The sequence below is a fragment of the Saccoglossus kowalevskii genome, chromosome 3 (assembly GCF_978046115.1).
Source record: "Saccoglossus kowalevskii chromosome 3, keSacKowa6.1, whole genome shotgun sequence".
NCBI classification, from domain to species: domain Eukaryota; kingdom Metazoa; phylum Hemichordata; class Enteropneusta; family Harrimaniidae; genus Saccoglossus; species Saccoglossus kowalevskii.
In genome coordinates, this window is record NC_140643.1 from 41,214,878 (window position 1) to 41,242,847 (window position 27,970).

The 27,970-nt window shown below is 34.5% G+C and overlaps 1 pseudogene across 1 annotated transcript; it reads left to right on the top strand.

Moving 5' to 3' along the window:
• LOC146747984 (uncharacterized) lies at window positions 1-27,720 on the top strand (annotated as a pseudogene). Its single transcript, XR_014929014.1, has 22 exons — window positions 1-598; window positions 876-1,091; window positions 2,150-2,437; window positions 3,125-3,322; window positions 7,502-7,539; window positions 7,887-8,138; window positions 9,531-9,639; window positions 11,752-11,901; window positions 15,712-15,805; window positions 16,250-16,402; window positions 17,009-17,135; window positions 17,450-17,553; window positions 17,999-18,101; window positions 18,551-18,701; window positions 21,349-21,415; window positions 22,171-22,237; window positions 22,383-22,480; window positions 22,931-23,099; window positions 23,728-23,844; window positions 24,433-24,631; window positions 24,987-25,156; window positions 25,308-27,720. The product of XR_014929014.1 is annotated as an uncharacterized LOC146747984 (transcript).
• The last annotated feature ends 250 nt before the right edge of the window (window positions 27,721-27,970 follow it).

Consider the following 27,970-nt stretch of genomic DNA (forward strand, 5'->3'; position numbering starts at 1 on the left):
ATGGCATGTGTCACAGTGGCATATCAAATCATGGTGGCATGGGTCACAGTGGCATATCAAATCATGGTGGCATGGGTCACAGTAGCATATCAAATCATGGTGGCATGGGTCACAGTGGCATATCAAATCATGGTGGCATGGGTCACAGTGGCATATCAAATGGTGGCATGGGTCACAGTGGCATATCAGATCATGTTGGCATGGGTCACAGTGGCATATCAAATCATGGTGGCATGGGTCACAGTGGCATATCAAATCATGGTGGCATGGGTCACAGTGGCATATCAAATCATGGTGGCATGGGTCACAGTGGCATATAAAATCATGGTGGCACGGGTCACAGTAGCATATCAAATCATGGTGGCATGGGTCACTGGCATATCAAATCATGGTGGCATGGGTCACAGTGGCATATCAAATCATGGTGGCATGGGTCACAGTGGCATATCAAATCATGGTGGCATGGGTCACAGTGGCATATCAAATCATTGTGGCATGGGTCACAGTGGCATATCAAATCATGGTGGCATGGGTCACAGTGGCATATCAAATCATGGTGGCATGGGTCACAGTGGCATATCAAATCATGGTGGCATGGGTCAAATTTAAGGCCCACCTGCTCCAGACAGTATACCTGCTAGGACAGGTAAATGCAGGAATTGCTTGTCCATGTTAAACAAAGATATCAAAATAAATGGTGAAAAAGGTGGAGTCCAATGTTAACAATAATTGTTAGATGAATGACATAAACATCATGAACATTATGTCTTAATTTATCTTGACATGTAGGAACAAAAACATCAAATGGGACAGGCAATTTTATTCTCTAACCTGTAATAATTCACAAATGCCATTAACGTATTATGTTTTTTTAGAGGATGTTGACACCTGGACTCCTTGGAGCACCTGGACATCATGTAGCGTAGCATGTGATGGTCTGATTAATAACAATACCATTAGAAGATTTCGCTACTGTATGGGTAGTACTGAGTGTGAAGGTGCTCCAGGAGAAAAATATGATATTGAAGAAGAGTTGTGTAACACTCATCCATGCCCATGGGATGGTGACATCAATGACCCAGGTGTTACAAGTAAGTACCATTTCCACAACCGTATGTGTCTTTCTTGTTTGTAAAGTTTTCAGAAATGTAGGATGTATTAACTATTGTGATTCTGTTCTTTTCTTACTTATTCTACTCTGTTCTGTTTCGATCACCTTTTTCCTATTCTATTCTATTCTATTCTATTCTATTCTATTCTATTCTATTCTATTCTATTCTATTCTATTCTATTCTATTCTATTCTATTCTATTCTATTCTATTGTTAATCTAACTCTTGTTAATGCTAATTGTTATATGATTCAGACCTTGATATAATCTACTAGTACCATTCTAAGAAGTCTGAATGTATGTACTTATTTCTCGAAAGATTGCACTTAGCAGTGTACTGTAAAAGAATTAATTATTCACTGGGTTTTAATTTTGCTTATTTTGCTGACTGGAAAATGTAATTTTACAGTACTTCGACCCAGATATCTTGGTGATTCTAAACTTAAAATTGTGCACAAGCACGTTTATTTAGGATAAGTCATTACTGATAACTGGATGTATGATGAGGACATAAAACGACAGATTTGATCATTCCACAACAGAGCCAATATTCTGCTTAAAATATTTTTTAGTTGCAGCAGTAATGTTAAAATTACATTGTTATGAACCTTTTGCACTAACATGTATTGTTCATAGTTCTAGTTTCAGCATAATCGCAAAAATATTAATGTTTGTATCCTGCAACATTTCCTATATTTGACGCTCTTAGATGAAACATGCATTCTATACTCATCTTACTAAAAGTGACAATAGGATCGTTGTGTTGCTTTTATCATCTGATATGCATTTATGTTGAAGATTTTATGCTCTGTATCATAAACTTATATATACGCCACAGCTACTTCACAGTATATATATGTCATTTGTTTTTATAAATTTTTTTGCTTTTGTTTAATTTTTCATCATGAGATGTATGAGCTTTTTCACTCCACATCTTGCAATAAAGATTTAATAATAATAATAATATTCTATTCTGTTTATTCATATACAACCAATAGATTGCCATGGTAACTATGCTAATTAACAATATTCTCTCCAGTTTATAGGTGGCTGGGTTGTTGGTCTATGTATTCCAGTTTAGCTAATGAAATTTTCACACCCATTGAAGAACTTAATACAACAGTTTTCATCAAAATTCCTACACATCGCAGTGCCCCAGTTCAAAAATGTGCGTATGAGAGCTATGGTAATGCAATGTTTGGATTGCTGGGAAGTTATGGTTGTTTTGCATCAGCTAATTACACTGAAGCATATCTAGGATTACCCATGGGTATATGTGGGACAGCAGGACACACTCAAGCAATGAATGTGTACATCTTTACAACAGGTTAGTAGTACACAAATTGTACATGTTTTCTCTTCAACCATTCATTCTATTGTTTACATATTTTACTCTGTGTTTTACTTACCCTTATTGTTCTAACTAACACACTTTATTCTCTCAAGACCAGAATTAATAATAATAATAATAATAATAATAATAATAATAATAATAATAATAATAATAATAATAATACCAAATTTTATTGCATCCTTGAAATAAATTTTTCTTCAGTTAAAAGCAATAACAATGAAATACATAAACAAAAAAACAAAAATCACAAAAAAATGTAAAATGTTCAAAAGAAAAGGAAAAAAAAATGATAAAAGTAAGAATTATCTTTTAATTGGATGTTCTGTTCTAATTAAGTAAAAATCATAAAGAACTCTGGGTAATTTATAGTGCTGTTATACATCTGCAAGTCTTAAGATGCTGCTGATTGGTGGAAAAGTTGTCATGTGTGTAGTATATAGCAGTATGAATCATAATATTGATCCCATCTAAACATGATAATCATCAGCTTTCTCTAGAAGCACTTGTGTTATCTAGCTTATTTCACTTATTACTAAGTATGCATAAACTAATAGGTGTTTATGTAAAACACAATTCTGATTATTTTGATCCATAATCACAAATTTATTGTAAAGTTGTGCTTGTATATTTATATACAAAGGAATTTTGTTTTCATCTTAGAACCTGAGTCTGTTGTATTGAATGGTCACTGGACTGTTTATGACCCCTATACATCATGTGATGCTGCATGTGATGGTGGTGAGCAGTCAAAAACTAGATATTGTGCAAATCCTATTCCTGACCCTGGAGGTGTTAATTGTACAGGTGATGATGTTGAAGTAGCACAATGCAATACAGAAGCATGCCCTCAAGACTTTGGTAAGTGCACATTGTCTGTTCCTAGTCTCATTGCCATGCTACATTCAACCATAATGAATGTATCGTTATTTGTGCACATAATAGATCAAAAGTAATATGAAATAGGCATATGTAGTACATAAAAATGGAATTAACCATGTGGGTAGACTTGATAGAATCTTCTATTGAGCCTATGGTTTAACCCTTGAATGCCAAATGTTGTCACCTTTTACAAACTAAAAGAACATTACGGCATGCATGTAGTTTTAATCAAAAGTTATCTCCATTTGATTAAAAAATAACAAAAAAATATATAAAAATGTTGTACCAAATTTTCGAAATATAGGTTCTACATCTGCTAACATAAATTCTAACATGATTGGGTGTATAGGAACCTCGTACAAGTAATAATATGAATAATTATTTCCAAAAATGTTTATATCATTGCGTATTTGAAAACTCCCTGGAAAAACTCTTCTAGTTAGTTGAATTGTATTAGAACAGTTGTTGATTTTGCATGTACCTCACCCATCTATGCATATGTTCTATGGAGTACATTTTAGCCATGGATTTTGAATACTAAATTTAGAAGATGAACAACAATGAAAATGTATTAGAATGCCAGTCTACACAAATACAACATGAAAGCTACATGGAAATTGAGGTTATAAATGATATGGTCAGATATTTAGTAGCGGATAAGATCTCTCTAGGGAAAAATAGCACATTTGGTGGAAGATAATAACAGTGTGTAACCTACACTTGCTGTTTCTAGCCTTGAAATAGATCAACCAAGATACAGGATAAGCCCTTAGGCTGGCACTTGTAATTCTAATCAAACCCACCCAAATATTATATTATTATACTTCCTATTTCAGTATACAAGAAGCTTGGTTGTTGGAATAGCCCAAATATTTCCAGTTTGGAAGGAGAGCATATTCTTTTAGATCCTATAGAAGGTAGAAAAGCCCATGTTAGTAAATGTGGTTTAGCTGCATATTACAAAGGTTATAAAGTGTTTGGATTGATGGACAATGGAATGTGTTATGCAGGTAAGCATGATAACAATAAAACCATTCTTAACTAAACACTGTAAAACATTTACTTAAATTAACATTAATTAATTGTATGAAAACACTTTTGGAACTAAAAACAATTTCTAAAACTCTGTTTGGTGATCAGTTTAGACTAGCACTGAATACATATACTGAGACTATTCCTGCATAAAATTTTTCCATACAGACACTATCATAGGATAACTTTAGAATTACATTTCTGTAACCAAGCATGGTAAAACCAGCATGCTAATCTGGGAAGAGAACTGATGGGATATAGCAATGCTGTTCATATGTCCATATTAATGCATATGGGTCTATTACACTGATAACTGACTATACTGATTAACCAGATACACATGTTTCAGAAAGGTTTAAAAATGTACAAGTTGCTGCCTGTACTATCATTATAATAAAAAATGTCAATTATGGTTTTATTATGTCACTAATAGATAGTACAGCGCAATGTAGATTTGATTTCCATGATTCTGTGGTGGATTGTGGTGATTTAGGCACTACCAATGGTATGGCTGTCTATACATTGGATACTACTGTACCAGATGATGCACTCAGCTTCCATTTTCCAGGTAAATAAGCTTCCTTGTGCATTGCTTTCTTTACATGTAATAGTATATGTTACGTCACCCAAAAGGAATATAATCAACTTACATTGGTTAAGTGTAAATGGTTTCCTGAGAAACATCCAATAGCTTATGTTTCCTGAGAAACATCCAATAACCTGAGAACGCATTGGGATTATGGTTCCTGAGAAACATCCAATAACCTGAGAACGTGTTGGGATTATGGTTCCTGAGAAACATCCAATAACCTGAGAACGTGTTGGGATTATGGTTTCTGAGAGAAACATCCAATAACCTGAGAACGCATTGGGATTATGGTTCCTGAGAAACATCCAATAACCTGAGAACGTGTTGGGATTATGGTTTCTGAGAAACATCCAATAACCTGAGCACGCGTTGGGATTATGGTTCCTGAGAAACATCCAATAACCTGAGCACGGGTTGGGATTATGGTTCCTGAGAAACATCCAATAACCTGAGAACGGTTTGGGATTATGGTTCCTGAGAAACATCCAATAACCTGAGAACGCATTGAGATTATGGTTCTTGAGAAACATCCAATAACCTGAGCACGAGTTGGGATTATGGTTCCTGAGAAACATCCAATAACCTGAGCACGGGTTGGGATTATGGTTTCTGAGAAACATCCAATAACCTAAGCATGGGTTGGGATCATGGTTCCTGAGAAACATCCAATAACCTGTGAACGAGTTGGGATTATGGTTCCTGCGAAACATCTAATAACCTGAAAACAGGTTGGGATAATGGTTTCTGAGAAATATCCAATAACCTGAGCACTGGTTGGGATTATGGTTTCTGAGAAACATCCAATAACCTGAGAACGAGTTGGGATCATGGTTCCTGAGAAACATCCAATAACCTGAAAACGGGTTGGGATTATGGTTCCTGAGAAACATCCAGTAACTAGAGAACGGGTTGGGATTATAGTACCCAATCAACATCCAATAACCTGAGCACAGGTTGGGATTATGGTTCCTGAGAAACATCTAATAACCTGAAAACAGGTTGGGATAATGGTTTCTGAGAAATATCCAATAACCTGAGCACTGGTTGGGATTATGGTTTCTGAGAAACATCCAATAACCTGGGAACGGGTTGGGATTATGGTTCCTGAGAAACATCCAGTAACCTGAGAACGGGTTGGGATTATAGTACCTGATCAACATCCAATAACCTGAGAACGGGTTGGGATTATGGTTCCTGCGAAACATCTAATAACCTGAAAACAGGTTGGGATAATGGTTTCTGAGAAATATCCAATAACCTGAGCACTGGTTGGGATTATGGTTTCTGAGAAACATCTAATAACCTGAGAACGCATTGGGATTATGGTTCCTGAGAAACATCCAATAAACCTGAGCACGAGTTGGGATTATGGTTCCTGAGAAACATCCAGTAACCTGAGAACGGGTTGGGATTATAGTACCTGAGAAACATCTAATAACCTGAGAACGCATTGGGATTATGGTTCCTGAGAAACATTCAATAACCTGAGAACGCATTGAGATTATGGTTCCTGAGAAACATCCAATAACCTGAGAACGCATTGAGATTATGGTTCCTGAGAAACATCCAATAACCTGAGCACGAGTTGGGATTATGGTTCCTGAGAAACATCCAATAACCTGAGAACGCATTGAGATTATGGTTCCTGAGAAACATCCAATAACCTGAGCACGAGTTGGGATTATGGTTCCTGAGAAACATCCAATAACCTGAGAACCGGTTTGATTATGGTTTCTGAGAAACCTGAGAACGGGTTGGGATTATGGTTCCTGAGAAACATCCAATAACCTGAGAACGCATTGAGATTATGGTTCCTGAGAAACATCCAATAACCTGAGCACGAGTTGGGATTATGGTTCCTGAGAAACATCCAATAACCTGAGAACGGGTTGGGATTATGGTTCCTGAGAAACATCCAATAACCTGAGAACGCATTGAGATTATGGTTCCTGAGAAACATCCAATAACCTGAGCACGAGTTGGAATTATGGTTCCTGAGAAACATCCAGTAACCTGAGAACGGGTTGGGATTATAGTACCTGATCAACATCCAATAACCTAAGAACGGGTTTGATTATGGTTTCTGAGAAACATCCAATAACCTGAGAACGGGTTGGGATTATGGTTCCTGAGAAATATCCAATAACCTGAGAACTGGTTGGGATTATGGTTCCTGAGAAACATCCAATAACCTGAGCACAAGTTGGGATCATGGTTCCTGATAAACATCCAATAACCTGAGCACAGGTTGGGATTATGGTTTCTGGGAAACATCCAATAACCTGAGAACGCATTGGGATTATGGTTCCTGAGAAACATCCAATAACCTGAGCACGGGTTGGGATCATGGTTCCTGATAAACATCCAATAACCTGAGCACAGGTTGGGATTATGGTTTCCGGGAAACATCCAATAACCTGAGAACGCATTTGAATTATGGTTCCTGAGAAACATCCAATAATCTGAGAATGGGTTAGGATTATGGTTATGGGTGTATAAGTAATTGAATTAATGATTTATAATATATTTTCTTTTAGAATGTGTTACAGAAGGAGATGATGCATTAACACTTTCGGTAAGGACTGCTTTTATAGTATATAAATATGAACAAAAAATATTATGGCAATAATGTCATGTTGCAAAAGCATAGTTTGTGGTATTCTCACAATAAATTTATCTTTCTGCTTAGGTCTGATGCCAGCAAAAAACATTTCACGAAATTTGTGTCTGCATTTATGTTTATTGACAAGATGATACAATGCAAAGTGAGAATAATAAATACAGTACAATTAGGCTATATAATATCATTTTTCACTAGTCATGTTCAAAAGAATTTTGATAGAAAATGTGGCAACAGACTGCACGGCTGAATGCATTATCTGACAGTGCCATAAATAAATCCTAATTCTCTTTTCTTTATAGCTATCATACCTACAAAACAAAGCTTCACTATCATTGCACGAGTCTACATATGTACTGGATAGTTTGTCTGACATCATAGATAACTTGGAACACACATCTGCTGTCAATCTGTTGAACAGTTTATCCATTCTTGACGGGATTGCTTTAAAGATTCATATCAAGCCACAAGATACCATTGATGAATATGTGCGTTTATTTACCATGGTTACAAGTAAATTGATGGAAGATGACAAAAAAGACGCATGGTTAGAGGTACATGTAAATGTATTTTGGATTGGTGAGACAACTTCTTCTTGAATATTGTTAGACATGTTTCATTGGACAGGTTCTTAAGTTCAAAATTTGGTTGATTTGTGGCAGTTATCTGCCATAGGTTCATATTTTTAGTTCCTGCTTGGTGGTAGTTCATATTTGGGAATTATACTGACTAAAACATCATATCTTGCATGTGTACATGTGTATACATCTATCTGTCCCCACCTGTATCTGAAACATGCCTTTGCCAATTACATTAAAACATATCTTGCATGTGTACATGTGTATACATCTATCTGTCCCCACCTGTATCTGAAACGTGCCTTTGCCAATTACATTAAAACATATCTTGCATGTGTACATGTGTATACATCTATCTGTCCCCACCTGTATCTGAAACATGCCTTTGACAATTACATTAAAACATCATATCTTGCATGTGTACATGTGTATACATCTATCTGTCCCCACCTGTATCTGAGACGTGCCTTTGCCAATTACATTAAAACATATCTTGCATGTGTACATGTGTATACATCTATCTGTCCCCACCTGTATCTGAAACATGCCTTTGACAATTACATTAAAACATCATATCTTGCATGTGTACATGAGTATACATCTATCTGTCCCCACCTGTATCTGAGACGTGCCTTTGCCAATTACATTATAACATATCTTGCATGTGTACATGTGTATACATCTATCTGTCCCCACCTGTATCTGAAACATGCCTTTGACAATTACATTAAAACATCATATCTTGCATGTGTACGTGTGTATACATCTATCTGTCCCCACCTGTATCTGAGACGTGCCTTTGCCAATTACATTTATAACATATCTTGCATGTGTACATGTGTATACATCTATCTGTCCCCACCTGTATCTGAAACATGCCTTTGACAATTACATTAAAACATCATATCTTGCATGTGTACATGTGTATACATCTATCTGTCCCCACCTGTATCTGAGACGTGCCTTTGCCAATTACATTAAAACATCATATCTTGCATGTTTGCAAGCATTTGTTTCGTGATTGACTTCAAGATGACCAAATAGATCATATTTCATTCAAATTTGTCCAGTTAACAATGGGTCCTTGATACAAAAATGTACACATCAAATTTAAAATGGACAATGACCAGTGGCCATTTTGTTTTACCAATAACGAATGCAAATTCTACACTTTATACAATAAACAACACATCATATCATACATTTAACTTCACATGTACATCACATCATACATTCACATTTACTGGTTTGATATCAAGAACAAAGAGGCTGAATGATTAAACACAATGGGACAACCTTGACTCATATCATTTCTATTAAATCCTCTGTTTGCAAATTCATCATCTGTAAATTCTGTCCTTATTTCAGACTTCCTCCCAGAATAGTAAGATATTAGACAGTGTAGAAAACTTTGGCATAGGAGTTGGAAACCAGTTATTAGTTGGTGAAGTCCAGTCAGCCATTACGGAAAATTTAGGTTCGTATATTTCAAATATAAGAATATCTGCTTGAAAATGAGATTTGGATTCTTGTATTTGCATTATTGTTCATATGGTAAATTCAAACCACGTACTAGTAGAGTATAAATTTTTGTTTAAAAAATAATGATAAACCCTATAAATATGTTCTATGCCTGTTTTCGTATTTAAAAAAAATTATAGAATTCAAGGGTCACGTTTCTTCTTAAAGTGCCTGTGAAATGGCTGCTATTTTCATGTCTAAAATTATCCATTGATACATAAATATTATTAATTTTTATGTTTCTAAGCATAAATAATTTTTTTAAGTGAAAAATGTGTTTTTAACTCAGTCTACGGAAACTTTATTTTTGTGTATTTTAAAACAAGCTCCTCATTAGCTTCTCATTTGCATACAGAAATTCCCCTTGTGACGTCAGAAGGGGAAGTCGCTGGGCAGCTTGCATTGCCGATACGTGTAAATAAGGCAAATTTCTTGTGCTGTTTTCTCGTGTTTGACTAAATTGCCACTTATGTATTTGTTCGTCGAGGAAGAATGGACCATAATGAACACATAGTATCAAGTTTGTTGCATGGGGTTGAGTCAGATGCGAAATATGTCCGGTCTGGTGTCGCTAGTCACCGTGGTCGTCACCGGAGCACGTTTGTACACTGTTGCTGGACTCCGGCATTGGACAAAATCGAATTTGACGGCTGAATCGTCTTGTTATTTATCAGGTTACTAGACACTATTGATTTATAAAATAGAGAAATAATTTTTAAAAAAAACGACAAAACACCTTTACTGAATAAATGACTGCCGCGTTGTAATGGGTGAACGCGTCGGGTCATGAGGGGGACAAGTGCGTGAATGGCGGCGTTTAATTGGATAACAAAAATTATTGAGAGCGACTCACATACAGACAAATTCAGAGTGGATTTAGCGTGATTTTCATGATTATGACATCATATTAAAAAAATACATTGACAGCTCAAGCCCGGATTCTTATTCCGTAAATTATTACGCCGATCAAGCTGCAAGTAAAGGCAACAAAGGTGTGAATTCGACATTCAACACCAATAACCGAACAATTCAGACACTTTTAGCCTGCGAAAATGAAAACAGCCTGAGGGCTGCGTAATTTCCTGTTTTTCCGACGCTTCGTTTTCATGTCATTATCAAAATTACTGCTACCTTTTTACATAACACGGGTGGTCTCTATAAAGCGATAATCAGGATTGCAAAAAAATCAAATCATTTGAAACACATACTCGACGTCTCTCTTCCTTCTGAAATCCGTCTCAGTGATCGTGGGCTGGTCCGGAATCTATTTTTTCGAAAATGTTTTGTATTGTCGGCGTTTCTGGTTAAAACCTAGTTGTTTTGTCATGGACAAGGACAGTTTTTCAAAAAAAAAAAAAAAGAATCTGAGGTGTAGTGGACACTGCATATGACGCTGTTACGAGGAAGTCCACCCCAACCTTTTCTCGTTATTTTCACGGCTTTCGTCCACCGATTTCGCACCTTCGGATCGATTGGAAACGTAGAAATACTTACACTATGACTATACGCATTACTGCAACCGCCCAAAACACAATGTTTAACCATCATAAAAGTTTGTTGTGAAAACAACTTCTAAAAATTCGCTCTCTCAAAAATAAAATTAAATAGACAAAAGAAACGCCGATTAAAAAATGTATATCGTTTAAAAGTACAGTTGTACGTTGAATGACACAGTGATATAAAAGTACGGCCCAGGGGTATGGCTTCCTCTCATATTTTTGCATTTGGTGGCGCACTTTCGGCGAGAGTCGGAAATCCGGAAACAGTCGACCGTTTCAAGATAGGTGGGCGTGGCTACAGCACGGGAAATATCTCAAATTTACTTGGATACGAGTAATCATTTTCAGCAAAAAAATCAATAATTGCCCACTTCAGTGGGGCACAGATCTAAAATGGGAAGCGTGTGGGTGGGCATTGCACAGGCACTTTAAACAAGAGGTTACTCTTATATTTAAATTCAAAAATAACACATTGAATAATTCAAAAACAGGATTTCAATTCTGAAAACCAAATTATTCAGATATTATTTTTGGAAAAGTCAGTGTTCATAATATTCATTTTCTTATAGTGATTCAAACATCTACAATAGAAAAGCCTGATTCTGAAGTGACTCTTATATTTCCTAACTCCATGGATACAGAGGATTTCTCATCAGTGGAATTTACACAAAGCACAGTTTATATCCCATCAAGTGTGTTTGAATCAGAACAATACACAGGTATATGTGGTTTTCATGTTATCAGATTTAAACGCTTTAGAAGTCACAAACTGTTATGTATTTAAGTAGATCAAGTGAATAAACAAATGATTTAAGGTAGAGATGCAGGTTTGTGGGCACTTGGGAGTGAAATTTTTTGTTTTTGCTTTTTATTATCCAAACAGTCTTGGCTATAGACTGTTAACATTTTGTCGAATTGTGAATAGTGGAACATACTCAAAAGACGATTTTAAAATATAGATAACAGGTGCAAACATTCTCTCTTTTGAATGCTTAGCAAGATTTAGCAAGGCTGTACATAAATAATAAAAAACAAACATGGTGAAAAAAAGAAATGACGGGATCTCCATATTATGCACTATATTTAACTTTTTTACAAAACGATAATACATATAAATTTGGAACTGTTACAGCCATTTTAATTATGAGCTTTCGCAAACTTTTTATTGAGTGAATTGTTATGCAAATTAGCAATTATCTCAGCTTCTTTTTAATGCACATCCCAGAACTTTTAAAAAAAATAGCTCCTAGACTCTTTGACCTTTTGTTTTAAAATTTTCACAAATGATTGACAATGTGTTTATCTTCAAAACGCCGTCGGGGCATTGTTTTTGGTTGAACAGTGTTACAACAATCGTACAGACAACTAGCCTGGGTGTTAATTTATGCATAAACTTGAGCTGCTGCCCTGCAAAATTTACAACTGGTAGACAGTTTTCAAGACGGCACTTTCTTCATAGTAAGGGATTGGTCAGTTACTTCGGCCTAGGGGGGGTCGGTGGATCAGTAGGGGGGTTACCCTGTTTTTGATTGTGCGAATAGGGGGGGGTCACCTTGTTTTTGATATCATGTTTTCCAGAATTCACACGCACTCATGCATATACATGTATTTTGTAAAATTTTATTTCAGAACAAATGATAAAAAAGTTAATCGTACAAATGTGTTCTTAATAATAACTATTACCTATAAATTTGTTGATGCAAAAAATGTTATATTTTGAGGCTAAAGTTGCTAAATAACTAACAGATTATCCAATGCGGCTAGAACCCAAATTATACAGTTAAGTTTTAAACACATCCCAAGTCCATGTGCTGCTGATATCAGATTATTTTATTTAAAGTCTGAAGTCACCATTGTACAAGATATTTACTGGATTTATCCAATAATAACAGGAGACGGAAAGACAACACAGCAATTAGTACAAAGAGCAGTGACAGTTTTTGTTCAGCAAATCAAAAAAGTTAAATTTGTGAAAATGCTGATATATAAATTAAAATAAATGATGAAAAAATAAATAGTTTTTTTGTTTTTTTTAACTTTTAAATATGCATATTTTGCTCTGTAAAATACCAAAATCCAACACAAATTTAAGCAAAATCAAGGTTTCCTTTGTTTTCATAAGCACATAATAATATAATGTTGGGGGGGGTCGCCCACTTTTTTTTATTTGATAGGGGGTGGGTCGACTGAGATTTATAGCTGGCAAAATGGAATCTGCCGACCCCCCCTAGGCCAAAGTAACTGACCAATCCCTAAACAGATGTACCCCGGTACCCATAAACCAATTTTGACAGGAAACAGAAGCATGGTTTAGAAGCTAATTTTTTTTAAATCACTTTTGACCAAAAAAGCACATTTTTTTGTTTATTTCAAACTACAGTGTCCATAAAAATATAATACTCTTTAAAAACTTTAAAATTAATACAATAAGCTTTCCGAAAATATATAGTTTTGTGGACAAGGGAGGTCATATTGGTTTCCTAATTAACTAATTAAAATGCCTGTCAGATAAACTGCATCTCTACTTTAAGGTAGCGGGACTATTATTTGCATACTAGTTTTCATCTTCTAATTGTGACTAAATGACTACAAATAGACCTGGGAAAATATATATTTTTAGAATCGCCAGACTTGAAGCTTTTCACAAGTGTATTTTGCATGCCTGTATCTGCATTCTACGACGCGTTACTCAATCAAAGGTGAAAAATTACTTTTTCTGTAAAAAAAAATAATTACGCGTTTATGCTGGCGATAAGAAGTATTTTTTTCACTTTTTCTAGTTGTTCAATAGTCTGGTAAATTGAATGTGTCTGGTCAGTTTTATTCAAGCAACGCGTATTAAAAAATAGTGTGCTGAATTTCAATTACTGTTTTAGTCGCATTGCCCCCAACTCAAACCACAACTCGTTGGTAAATAATCGATGAAATAGTTTGTCTGGACACATTCAAGTTCCTCTCACTGTCACCTTAACTCTGTGAAAATTTGGTGTTAATCCGACGACAATAAGTATACATTATTTTTTGTTAAAGACCTTGTATTTTGAAAAACATATACTCCTAGAAAACGTCCATGAAGTAACAGCAAGGATTTTCAAGCTTGTTTATCGGCACAATCAATTTGTTTTCCCATCAAGGTCTGTTTTAACATGTGTAGGGGCATCCAAATGTGTAAGGCTATTGGAAACCAAAAAAATAAAGGAATGGGATAGCTATAATTGGATAAAATCGGCAGATGAAAACACCAAAATCAATGATTTTTTTTTCAGTGGCTGTGTGACCTTGTGCCTGACAGATTCATATGCAAATGACTAATCTGTGAAACAAACAGGGGCTGAGACAAACCACTCAAATGTTTGGAAACACCATTGTGTGTCAGATAGCTACTGATAACACATCCTAACATTACTTTGTCTTGAGTTTATCTTTGGAACTTATAGGCACACAGATTAAACCTGTGTTGTTGATTTTGGAAAACACTACTGAGGCTGCCTTGCTTCCATTCAGAAAATCAACATTTTAACCAACTTACATGACATTCTATGGTATGTTGACTTTATCAGATGAAAGTTTATAGTGCATTTCATCAATTAATAAATAAATGTGAAAATCGTAATTTTCAACACAAATAATAGTCTTGCTACCTTAAGTAGATCAAGTGAATAAACAGATGATTTAAGTAGATCAAGTGAATAAACAGGTGATTTAAGTAGATCAAGTGCATAAACAGGTAGATCAAGTGAATAAACAGGGGATTTAAGTAGATCAAGTGAATAAACAGGTGATTTAAGTAGATCAAGTGCATAAACTAGTGATTTAAGTAGATCAAGTGAATAAACAGGTGATTTAAGTAGATGAAGTGAATAAACAGGTGAATAAACAGGTGATTTAAGTAGATCAAGTGAATAAACAGGTGATTTAAGTAGATCAAGTGAATAAACAGGTGATTTAAGTAGATCAAGTGAATAAACAGGTGATTTAAGTAGATGAAGTGAATTAACAGGTGATTTAAGTAGATGAAGTGAATTAACAGGTGATTTAAGTAGATCAAGTGAATAAACAGGTGATTTAAGTAGATCAAGTGAATAAACAGGTGATTTAAGTAGATCAAGTGAATAAAATGATGAGTTACTCAGTTAGGGTTGTTGTCTGGACCTTCTAGCTGTTTTGAGTACATCACTACTGGCAATAACCATTAAGTAAGGTGGTCAAGTACATAATTACTTTAAATCATTTAAGTGAAGAGTCACTGATTGAGTCAGGTGGTCTGCTACATTTTCACTTATAACCAATGAGTTAGGTGGTCTGGTACATTATTACTAGTTATGAATGACTGAGGTGGTCTGCTATATTTTCACTGGTAACCAATGAGTTAGGTGGTCTGGTACATTATTACTAGTTATGAATGACTGAGGTGGTCTGCTATATTTTCACTGGTAACCAATGAGTTAGGTGGTCTGGTACATTTTCACTGGTAACCAATGAGTTAGGTGGTCTAGTGTAGTGTATATTCATTATATATTATTTTTCAGATGCTGAGAATATAACGGTTACAACTGCTAATTATAGAAATCTTGGTGAATTGTTACCTCTGAATATTCTGAAAGAAGCAAATGCGTAAGTTGAGTTACTTTTATTCTCAGTTTACCAATCATAATGATATTCTCTATAATAACCTAAATGTTGTATAAATATATCCTGAAAGTCTCCCTGACTTAAAAAATTGAAATTTGAGTTAGTGATTTTTTGGCTTGATAATAGTTTTCAAAATATACAGGAGTGGACAATGTGCAGAAGTAAAATGCAAAGTTGCGTTCAACTCAAACTAACAATTTTGAAATATCCACTGCTACCTTATTTTCACTAACTCACTTAATGTATGACAGTGTATTTGACTTTTTCTCTTGCAGCTTTAACCCCTGCTCACTAGTTGTTGCTGGAAAAGTTAAATTTTTACCTTTCATTTTAATATGAACCACAAATTAGAATCTTTTACCCAAGTGTGTTATGAGATTATGATTTTGAAAAGGAACACTGAAAAGTTACTTGTTTGTTTTATTAAAGGTCAAGTGATTCTGAAGTCAACTCTGTTGTTACATCTGTAAAGTTAAAACCACCATTGGTATCATCTTATGATGACATCATAATTGTGTTGTCACATTTAATTTTTGCTTCTCATGACAATCCTGATGTACAGTGTGTTTTCTGGGATTTTAATGTCAGGTTAGTCATCAGATATTTGGTTGTTTTCATCTTATACTGCTGTGCACAAGCTCATTCAGATATTGCAGCTACTGTAAATGATTTATTTTCACTGAAGGAATGAATCAGTGAAAATAAACTTCATACCAAACAGCCAAAATGTCTTTTCATTAATATTCTTTTCCAGCTAAAGTATATTATTTTACAGTATATGACATATATGCTCACAGACATGTGTAGTATGTTGACCTATGCATAAGACTCAACTATCATCAGCACCAACAGATAATTTGGTTTCATTTATGAAGCTTGCACAGACATACCCATTTAATGTTTCAGAAAATCTCTACAATTTGCTGGGAGAGATTCTCCACTCCAACATACACTGTGACAGCTACATGTATGTCTCTTTAGTACCAAGGTTTAACATGTATTACAAACTGATCTAAGCAATCATGCAACTACCAGTACTGTATTCTAATATAGAAACAACAGTGATTGTGTTCCTTGGTATCACATATATCATGTTATTTCCTTGCATCAAAAATTGCAATTACCGGTAAGTAACACTCAGGTGTAGTAATACTATACATATTTGTTATTTTCTTATTCTGGTTTAAACTGTAGTTCAGAGACCAATGGTGCTTGGTCTGCAGAAGGCTGTCAAGTTGAAAGTACTAACAGAACACACACTGTATGCGCATGTAATCATTTGACAAGCTTTGGTGTTCTTATGAGAGTATCCGATATGGAGGTGAGTTTTCTTTACCTTCCTATATTAAAAAATGGTAGTTATAGTTGTAATGATATTACCGGTAATAAATACTCTGAGATAAGTGACATTATATTTGTAATGAATTTGGCAAGTAGTAAAATATAACAAAAACCTGAGTCAAAAGTATAATTACTAGTCTTAATGTTTGCATTACTGATTATTTGTCAAATATGATAATTACTTGTGTAATGTTTAGGTGCTTATCACATTGCATACATTCGTATTTAGTATGCCACTTTCTAAAAAGTTAAATGTATAAAATAATTATGGTTTATTTGTTTCTCCTATCACAGTTGTCAGATAAAGACCAGTTTGCACTTAGTATCATCACATATGTATGCTGTGCCATATCAATTCTTGCTTTGATTATAGCTTTCTCTATGTTCATTTATCTGGAGTAAGTATCTTTTTAAAACATTTTGTCAAGTTTTGTTTTTTGATCAGAGGGCATTACTTATAATTTATTCTATTCTATTCTATTCTATTCTATTCTATTCTATTCTATTCTATTCTATTCTATTCTATTCTATTCTATTCTATTCTATTCTATTCTATTTAATTTTGCTATTTTACATCAAATTGATCTTGGCCAGATCTACAGGTGGTCATCAATATAGTGAGCCCTCATACATCACAAATCTAGGCAGAAATGAGAGAAAGATTTGTCTGTGAAGATGATACAGTTAATTAGATATCAGGTCATCCCTGTTGACCTGTTAGTGTGTATAGTAGCACAGACTGGCAAATAACATACTGCTACATCAATACCAGAGTTTACATGATATTTGTACATATGGAGTAACTAAATAACAAACATTTATGTATTTATTCATCTATTACAGTAACTTGTCCTTGGAAAGAACAACTATTCATAAGAATCTAATAATTGCGATTGCTATGGCACAAATTATATATCTAGCTGGGATTAATTCTACCTCCAATCAGGTACTGTAATATCTGTGTTGAATCTATACAAATAATTAATAGTGCCAAATCTGTCAGTGATTATCACTTGGTTTTTACAAACAACATATCATTAGTATTTAATTTTATAGTGGAATTCCTTAGGATGATTATCTCATATCATCCTCTGTGAGTCAAATGAGTGAGGTTTTTCAATGTTTGGAGACAAGAAAAAAAAACAGTTTACTTGTAAAAGATATTATTTCTTCAATAAAATAAATACACCCATGTATGTGGCATGCCTTATGGAGCTATGCTTGTGATTTTCAAAAATAAATGTGATAAGTGCCCAAAAAACTATCCTGCTACCTTAAAGGACTTGCATATATAAATAAATATATTATATCCAGGATATCTACCTCAGTGGCACCTCATTATATTCCATAGCAATGAGCAGCAATATTCATGAGTTTATATTTGATTGCTTATAGATGGCATGTACAGTTGTAGCTGTTTTGTTGCATTTCTTCTACACCGCAGCATTTACATGGATGTTGAATGAAGGCCTACATCTTTACAGTAAAGTTGTGGAAGTTTTCAGTAACAGCAGCAAGTTGGTATACTATTATGTTATTGGGTGGGGTAAGTTCATCTACCATTTTAAACTAATATTTGTCTATTGGTTTATTTACCACTCTAACTTTGGTATATTTACCTTCCCTACATTGTTATAATGACCTATCCTACAGTGGTCTATTGACCTATCCTACATTGGTCTATTGACCTACAGTGGTCTATTGACCTACATTGGTCTATTGATCTATCCTACATTGGTCTATTAACTTGTCCGACATTGGTCTATTGACCTATCCTACAATGGTCTATTGACCTATTCTACAATGGTCTATTGACCTATTCTACAATGGTTTATTGACCTATTCTACAATAGTCTATTGACCTATCCTACAATAGTTTATTGACCTATCTTACAATGGTCTATTGACTTGTCCTACATTGGTCTATTAACTTGTCCGACATTGGTCTATTGACCTATCCTACAATGGTCTATTGACCTATTCTACAATGGTCTATTGACCTAGTCTACAATGGTCTATTGACCTATTCTACAATAGTCTATTGACCTATCCTACAATAGTCTATTGACCTATCTTACAATGGTCTATTGACTTGTCCTACATTGGTCTATTAACTTGTCCGACATTGGTCTATTGACCTATCCTACAATGGTCTATTGACCTATTCTACAATGGTCTATTGACCTATTCTACAATGGTCTATTGACCTATTTTACAATGGTCTATTGACCTATTCTACAATGGTCTATTGACCTATTCTACAATGGTCTATTGACCTATTCTACAATAGTCTATTGACCTATTCTACAATAGTCTATTGACCTATTCTACAATAGTCTATTGACCTATTCTACAATAGTTTTTTGACCTATACTACAATAGTCTATTGACTTGTCCGACATTAGTCTATTGATCTATCCTACAATGGTCTACTGATCTATCCTACAATGGTCTACTGACCTATCCTACAATGGTCTAATGACCTATCCTACAATGGTCTAATGACCTATCCTACAATGGTCTAATGACCTATCCTACAATGGTCTACTGACCTATCCTACAATGGTCTACTGACCTATTCTACAATGGTCTACTGACCTATCCTACAATGGTCTACTGACCTATCCTACAATGGTCTAATGACCTATCCTACAATGGTCTACTGACCTATCCTACAATGGTCTACTGACCTATCCTACAATGGTCTACTGACCTATCCTACAATGGTCTAATGACCTATCCTACAATGGTCTAATGACCTATCCTACAATGGTCTACTGACCTATCCTACAATGGTCTAATGACCTATCCTACAATAGTCTAATGACCTATCCTACAATAGTCTAATGACCTATCCTACAATGGTCTAATGACCTATCCTACAATGGTCTAATGACCTATCCTACAATGGTTTAATGACCTATCCTACAATAGTCTAATGACCTATCCTACAATAGTCTAATGACCTATCCTACAATGGTCTAATGACCTATCCTACAATGGTCTAATGACCTATCCTACAATGGTCTAATGACCTATCCTACAATGGTCTAATGACCTATCCTACAATGGTCTAATGACCTATCCTACAATGGTCTAATGACCTATCCTACAATAGTCTAATGACCTATCCTACAATGGTCTAATGACCTATCCTACAATGGTCTCATGACCTATCCTACAATGGTCTAATGACCTATCCTACAATGGTCTACTGACCTATCCTACAATGGTCTACTGACCTATCCTACAATGGTCTAATGATCTATCCTACAATGGTCTACTGACCTATCCTACAATGGTCTAATGACCTATCCTACAATGGTCTAATGACCTATCCTACAATGGTCTTATGACCTATCCTACAATGGTCTTATGACCTATCCTACAATGGTCTAATGACCTATCCTACAATGGTCTACTGACCTATCCTACAATGGTCTAATGATCTATCCTACAATGGTCTACTGACCTATCCTACAATGGTCTAATGACCTATCCTACAATGGTCTACTGACCTATCCTCCAATGGTCTAATGACCTATCCTACAATGGTCTACTGACCTATCCTACAATGGTCTAATGACCTATCCTACAATGGTCTTATGACCTATCCTACAATGGTCTAATGACCTATCCTACAATGGTCTACTGACCTATCCTACAATGGTCTAATGATCTATCCTACAATGGTCTAATGACCTATCCTACAATGGTCTAATGACCTATCCTACAATGGTCTAATGACCTATCCTCCAATGGTCTAATGACCTATCCTACAATGGTCTACTGACCTATCCTACAATGGTCTAATGACCTATCCTACAATGGTCTTATGACCTATCCTACAATGGTCTATTGATCTATCCTACAATGGTCTAATGACCTATCCTACAATGGTCTAATGACCTATCCTACAATGGTCTATTGATCTATCCTACATTGGTCTATTGACCTGTTCTATAATAGTCTATTGACCTATCTTACAATGGTCTATTGACTTATCCTACATTGGTCTATTAACTTGTCCGACATTGGTCTATTGACCTATCCTACAATGGTCTTATGACCTATCCTACAATGGTCTACTGACCTATCCTACAATGGTCTTATGATCTATCCTACTTTGATCTGTTTACTGTTATATTGACCTATCTATAGTAACTTTACAATGGGTATTTGTTGTTTTCCAGGTATTCCTGTTTTAATTGTTGGCATTTCTGTGGCTGTAAGATATGATGGATATGGTTCAGATAAATTGTAAGTATATAAGCAATTCAGTGTATCTTTTTTTTAATATTTGTATTATGTACTCCTACTTCTAAATAGCTACAAGCAATGTCTGTATGTTGCAAACTCCAGCCATTTTATATACCGGTATAGGGTTTATTCAGTGCTATGGCCACGGTCCTACATGTATGGTACAATGTAAGACAAAATAACATACACATAACGAGAAATTATCTAGACCAATTTGTTGGTTTACATCTGCTCATTTAGCAATTTTCTGTGCTTAACAGCAAACAAAACAATAGTAGCGTGTCATTTTGAGTTGAATTGATGTGCATCAACTACCCATAAAGATTAATCCTTCCAAACCTGGAGAAATCAAATCAAATAATGTGCACTAGGCTGTTGACATTTGTGTTCTTGTTATAAACAAGATACCATGCATTGTCACATGCATAACACATGTATCCCTATAGTGAAAACAGTAGATGCCAAAATTTGAATTTCCAATAAACTTTCTTAAGGCAAAGCAATTATGTATATAGTTAAAACACTTTGATAGTTTTGTATATTTTACTTGTTACTCTCATTATAAAGATCAAATGCAGGCACTGTGCATTGCAAAATGCTTATACATGATTGATTCAGATGTATAATGATACAAGATATTTTTCAATGTCATATTTACCCGCAACACTTCATGCACATAGAAGTTCTTTTTAAGATTTTGGGGATTTTACTTTTTTTTTTGTTTTAAACTTTTTCCAATTTATGATTTTTTCCAGTTGCTGGTTAAGTTTGGAGGATGGCCTTATATGGGCATTTGTTGGACCTGTCATAACTGTCATTTTGGTAATATATTAAGCTAACTTTTGGTCGATAAACTACCATATATGCCTAACATCAATATATATAATTGTATTCTGCATTATGTGTTGCTTTTCTGTTGCTGGAAATAGAAAACATATTTTTAATATTTGTGTGCATTTGTTTGTAGATAAATTTCATAGTGATGGTACTTGTAATAAAAATAATCATGACATCGGCTTCAGCTATTGCAGCACAGACTGGAAAAGAAAAGACTGGACATATCAAGTAAGTCAAGCAAGTATTTACAAAACACAGTCGTTACAGGGGTACTGGTAACATACTGCTATACTGCAACTCTAAGTTACAGCATGTGTGTCTGTATGCAAAATTTATTATATTTAATTTCCAGTGATTTGTAGAGTTTGGGATTCTGTTTGGTTCAGCTATTTTTTTTTTACTTTCAACCAATCTACATTGATGCATTACATACATGTACACTATTCCATGACAACATGTGCAACCCATGCTGGGACAGTCTTGATTATCCTAGTGTTGCCTGCAGACACAAAACCAGTGGTTGTTAATAACATGTATTTTTGTTGCAATTTTGTGCTTCTATTTACTAAATGGGCAAGATGGGCCATTAATCTGAGAAATAATTATTTAATTAAAAGCCAAACTGAAAATCTTGTGTTGGTACATGATTGTGTTTTCCAACATGTGTTTGTTTTACAGGGCTGGTATCAAGGGAATGATGATCTTACTACCCATCCTTGGTGTTACTTGGTTATTTGGATTATTTGCTATCAGTGAACATCTTGTATTTATGGAGTACTTGTTTGCTATATTCAACTCATTACAGGGACTTTTTATCTTTGTATTTCACTGTCTTGGTAATTCAGAGGTAACAAACTAAACTTTTCTCAACTAATATTTGATTAAATTGTACACACAGACAATATTTTTTATAATCCATAAAAAAAGGTGGTTATTTTGTCCTGAAAACCCATCATTTGATTGTGTCTATGCTTATTGTGTCAGGACTGTACATCTCATTCATTCTAAAAGAAAAATTGTCTTACATGCCAGGTAGTATCAGAGCCTCATTTGTCAGTTTTTATTCAAATTTGGTACATACATCATACAATGTACATGTAAAAATACATGTACCGGTACATGTTATTTTGTTTCATAATCAGACCAAAGACGACCGACTAGCGGTCATCTCATTCTTTTTTTTTTTTTAAATGTGGTATCTTTAAAATGCTTTGTAATTTTTATTCAAATTTGGTACATTCATTATTCATTCACGTCCATGACAATTTGTTTTACAATCAGATCAAAAATGGGTGATTGGTGGCTTTCTTGCTTTTTTGGCCATACTATAATATCTTCAAGACTTATGGACCATTTTCATTTATCATACATGTCAGTTTCTTTCATAATCAGATCAAAGATGTCCGACTGGTATCTTTGACATGCTTAATTGGTTTCATATTTACACATACTTTTATATGTCTGTATGCTATCAGGTTAGAAGTGCTCTAAAGAGAAAAAAAAATCAAAGAACCCTGACTAAAGACTTCAGTACTGTAACATCTAATCCTAAAAGCTTAACGATCGATACCAAATCCTCTAAGCTATCGGATGTAAGTATATACACTTTTACTGAAATTTGATGCATTTCCTGCCTGAAGTAGAACATTTTCAGTTTTGTGAAATAATTTTTTGTACAATCATATATAGTAGACGCATGCATCTTAAATCTGATTTAAGTCCGAAAGGGGAAACATTTTGCGATTTCCTTTAGTGTTAAATACTTGCAATTGAGGTTTATAAGTCAAAAACTAGTTTGGGTAGCCAAAGGTTTTTTCTTCAAAATTTTAAAGAGTTAATCAAAAAGAATAATAGCCAAGTTTCAGGATCTTCCTGTGTTAGCCACATCAACTGTCCTCAATTCATGTTACTGATGACATCTCCTCTAACTACCTATGCAAATCACATACAGGCTACTTCTTCTTGACAGTAAGAGCACCTACATTGTAACTAGAAGTGGGCTGTAACATGAGTTCTGATTGGTTGCTTTTCTGACATATCTGAATACAATATGCATATAAATAGTTGGTCACATTTATGGCGACGTCACATCTGAGTTTTATCAGATTGACATTCAGTGAATCAGTAAAGGCTTCATGGTTGAATGTGTTTCATTCTTGTTTCATCTTTCATCTTGCCAGAGTGGTTCTAGTCAAGTACAAATCATTTTGACGCGACCTGAGAGTAAAAATGAAGACATTGTTCTAAACGACTTCAGCAGTGATGACAAAAATGATGTTCCTGATTTTAAAATAACAGAAAACATCAATGCTACTGAATATAAAAATACAGGAAATCAAAAAGATGGTGATGGCTACTTTGATTCAGCCATGGATTGGAGTAAGTATTATATGGGATGGATAATTCCAATTCTGAGTATTAAATAATTATTTGTTTTAATTATATATTCCAAAGAAAATGAAAAATGTAATACTCTAATTAGGACCAGTTAAAAATTTGTTGCAAATGTTCCAATTTGGACCAGTTATGAACTGGTTAAGTGTTCCAATTTGAACCAGATTTGGACTGGTTAAGCGTTCCAATTTGGACCAGATAAAAACTGGTTGCAAGTGTTCTAATTTCGACTGGTTAAGTGTTTCAATTTGGACCAGTTAAGAACATGTTGCAAGTTTGATTTGTGTAGAATCTGTACACACACATTTAATCAATATAATATGTTTCTTCATGTTTGAAGACGCACAGAATGAAAGAGGCAGTCATATACTAAATCGTCCATTCAGAGTGGCGCCTCTATCTTTAGACAGGGATCAAGTGAAACTGGTTGACAATGAATTTAGTAAGCTTGATGATCCATTAATCTTGTCATGCCATGGGAGTCCTTCAACCACATCTATACTTACAGAGGTATGTGACTTGTAACATCTAATACCAATGAATAATGTACTCAAGTGTCACTCCAATGCGATATAACTTTCCTCATTATCGTTAATATGTGTAATAACATATAAATATTCATATTGAAGTGTACATTGATGTATTTATTTTACTTTTACAGGTGGAGATGCCAACCACTCCTCATGACACACATCTTCCTCCAATTGCTAATAGAAATAATCTCTACCATAGACCAGCAAACACATAGATATAGTCAATTGTATCTGCAATGAATCAATGAACCTCCTACTCATCCGGTTATAGTCTGGCCTACAAAAATGTTTAATCTGGCTATCATCTAGTGTATCCGGACTACAAACGTGTTTAGTCTGGCTACCAGTTTGTGTATCCAGACTACAAAAGTGTTTTGCCTGGCTATCTTCTAGTGTGTCCGGACTACAGAAGTGTTTTGTCTGTCTATTATTCAGCCATTTAACATCATTTATCTGACATGCCAAGACCATTTTTGACATAAAAAATCATAGTGGTATGGCTACATCACTTAATAGTGGGTTAATGTTGCATATAATTAATTTCCTTTGTAATTTGATTCAATATGGTGTATTGTGTTTTTTTCTACACATTGCTCAGCAACACTCTGGGGCAGACTTTACTTAAATTTGGTATGAATATTTAACTTGGTGTTGAAAGAAGAAAATTGGCCATCACAGTTGACAAAGACAAATTATACGGGACAATTCGTTTTATTACCCATCCTTGTCAAGTTCAGATGAGTTATTAACAACAGAATAAAAGTATAAGCAGAAAACAGTATCACCCATGGTAGAACAAATAGCGAATGAAAGAATACTGGCTGAGAAACCCAGGAACCATAACAAAAAGAGTTTCATCATAATCTCATCATTTGCAAAAGGTGTTTAACGGAGTTAACAATGAATAAGCACAACATTGGTTGTGGACATTGGTGGGTGTCCATCAATGATGTATATTATCACCAAACTTTTTAAAATTTTACCTCAAACAAATCATAAGCTGAGAGTATAAAAGTTAGCGTTAGACAAATTGTCAAACCTTAGATTTTCAGACAACATAGATCTCACAAACAACAGTTAGCAGAAATAGTGCATGGAAATTAGTAAATTAATGGCAATGTTTTTTTCAAATCAGTTTCAAAATAGCTGATTAAAAATGCTGTTCCAGAACCATGTCGCTGACTTTTCAACTACATTATACATTGTCCATATTATTTGTTTCATATTCTGATTCTTAATGACTGACTCTCAGTTGCGATAGGAAACCTGTCCTGTCATATTGAATAACACTTAATTCACTGGTTATTTTGTGTAACAATTCCTCTAATAGTGTACATCATATGTCATCACATGACCGTTCTCAACAAAAATGGCAATTACTCAACCATGCAATTGTGTCTAAAACAATATTTCGTTAAGATTTGGTAATCTTTATGTAGTTACTAAGTTGCTATATTTTTTCTGCAGCCTCAACAAAAGTTGCGTATTGTCAGTGTATGTGTGTTACATAATTTTTTTGTATAGAAGGACAATGGGCTAATGGCCTGTAGGAATTGCACCAGATTCAAGTATGCATTGTTTGCATTCATTCACAAGTCACCGACTTTACTGATTCAGTGATCGTACATCGAGACAACTCCTTGATCGGAAAATCATGAGTTTAAATTCAGGGTGTTGCAACTTTAAAAACATGTCCCATTTTTAAATAGAGAGAAGAAAGGTGTACTCCCCATAAAAATTAGTATTACTGACAATATTGCTGATTTGATTACCATTCATTACTGTGATTAGAGAAAACCTTCATTTGTCCAAGTATGACCAGATTGAAATGTATATAATTCTGCATATTTCTTTTTATTCTGTAAAATTTATTCCTCATTATTTGCATCAGAGGAAATTTACAATCGTTTGTGTATAGAAAATTCAGGGACATTTCATGACAGCACACTTTAATATAAGTGTAATATAGTTGTAAAGCATCACCTCTTAGTGTTTGTTTGACTGCAGTTACAATCTAATGACTGAACAAGAGTTACATGGGCATATAATTGTCTTCGATATACCAGATAAACAGAATATTTGTACAAATGTATCATAGTTTTATTAGTAATATTTTTACCTAGCTTGATTTTCACCACAAGCAAATGATGTAAAATGTGTTTATATTACACTGTACAGTTGAAAGATAAATTGTTTCATTATTTATAACATGTTACTCTGTATAATACCAGATTTTTTGACTTTTTCTCTATGCATAACAATTAGGTTATGTGTATACATTTTATTACATTCGTAAATACAGACTATCAATTTGGCTGTTTAATACGAGTCTTAAAATTGTACACTTTGATTTTCCGACCACTTCTAAGAATTTACAATAATATGAATTTTGTTATCAGTAATTTAGTCATATATTATTTCACAATTTCAATATGTATAGATCATAATAAACCCACATTCTGCTCAATTTGTGAGAATCCTTAGTAAATATTATTTTCTGATGTTTTTGTCTCTGTAAAATAAGAACTATTACAAAAATGAGTTGCCAATCTTCATGCATCAATTTATTTAGTGTGTATGCCAGTGTTGAATTTCTCCCAATTGAGTCAATAAGTGATTTTCCATCCAATTGCGAGATCTCGCGAGATGCATGAAAGACACGCGTCGAACGTCTGCCGCAAAAATCGAACGATTTGATTTTGAACTAGAATTTCCTTATTTCGTAGCTTACATTGACCGGCCGATCTTCGACAGAGGAATATTGCTTCCGAATACCCTATCATCAAATGTG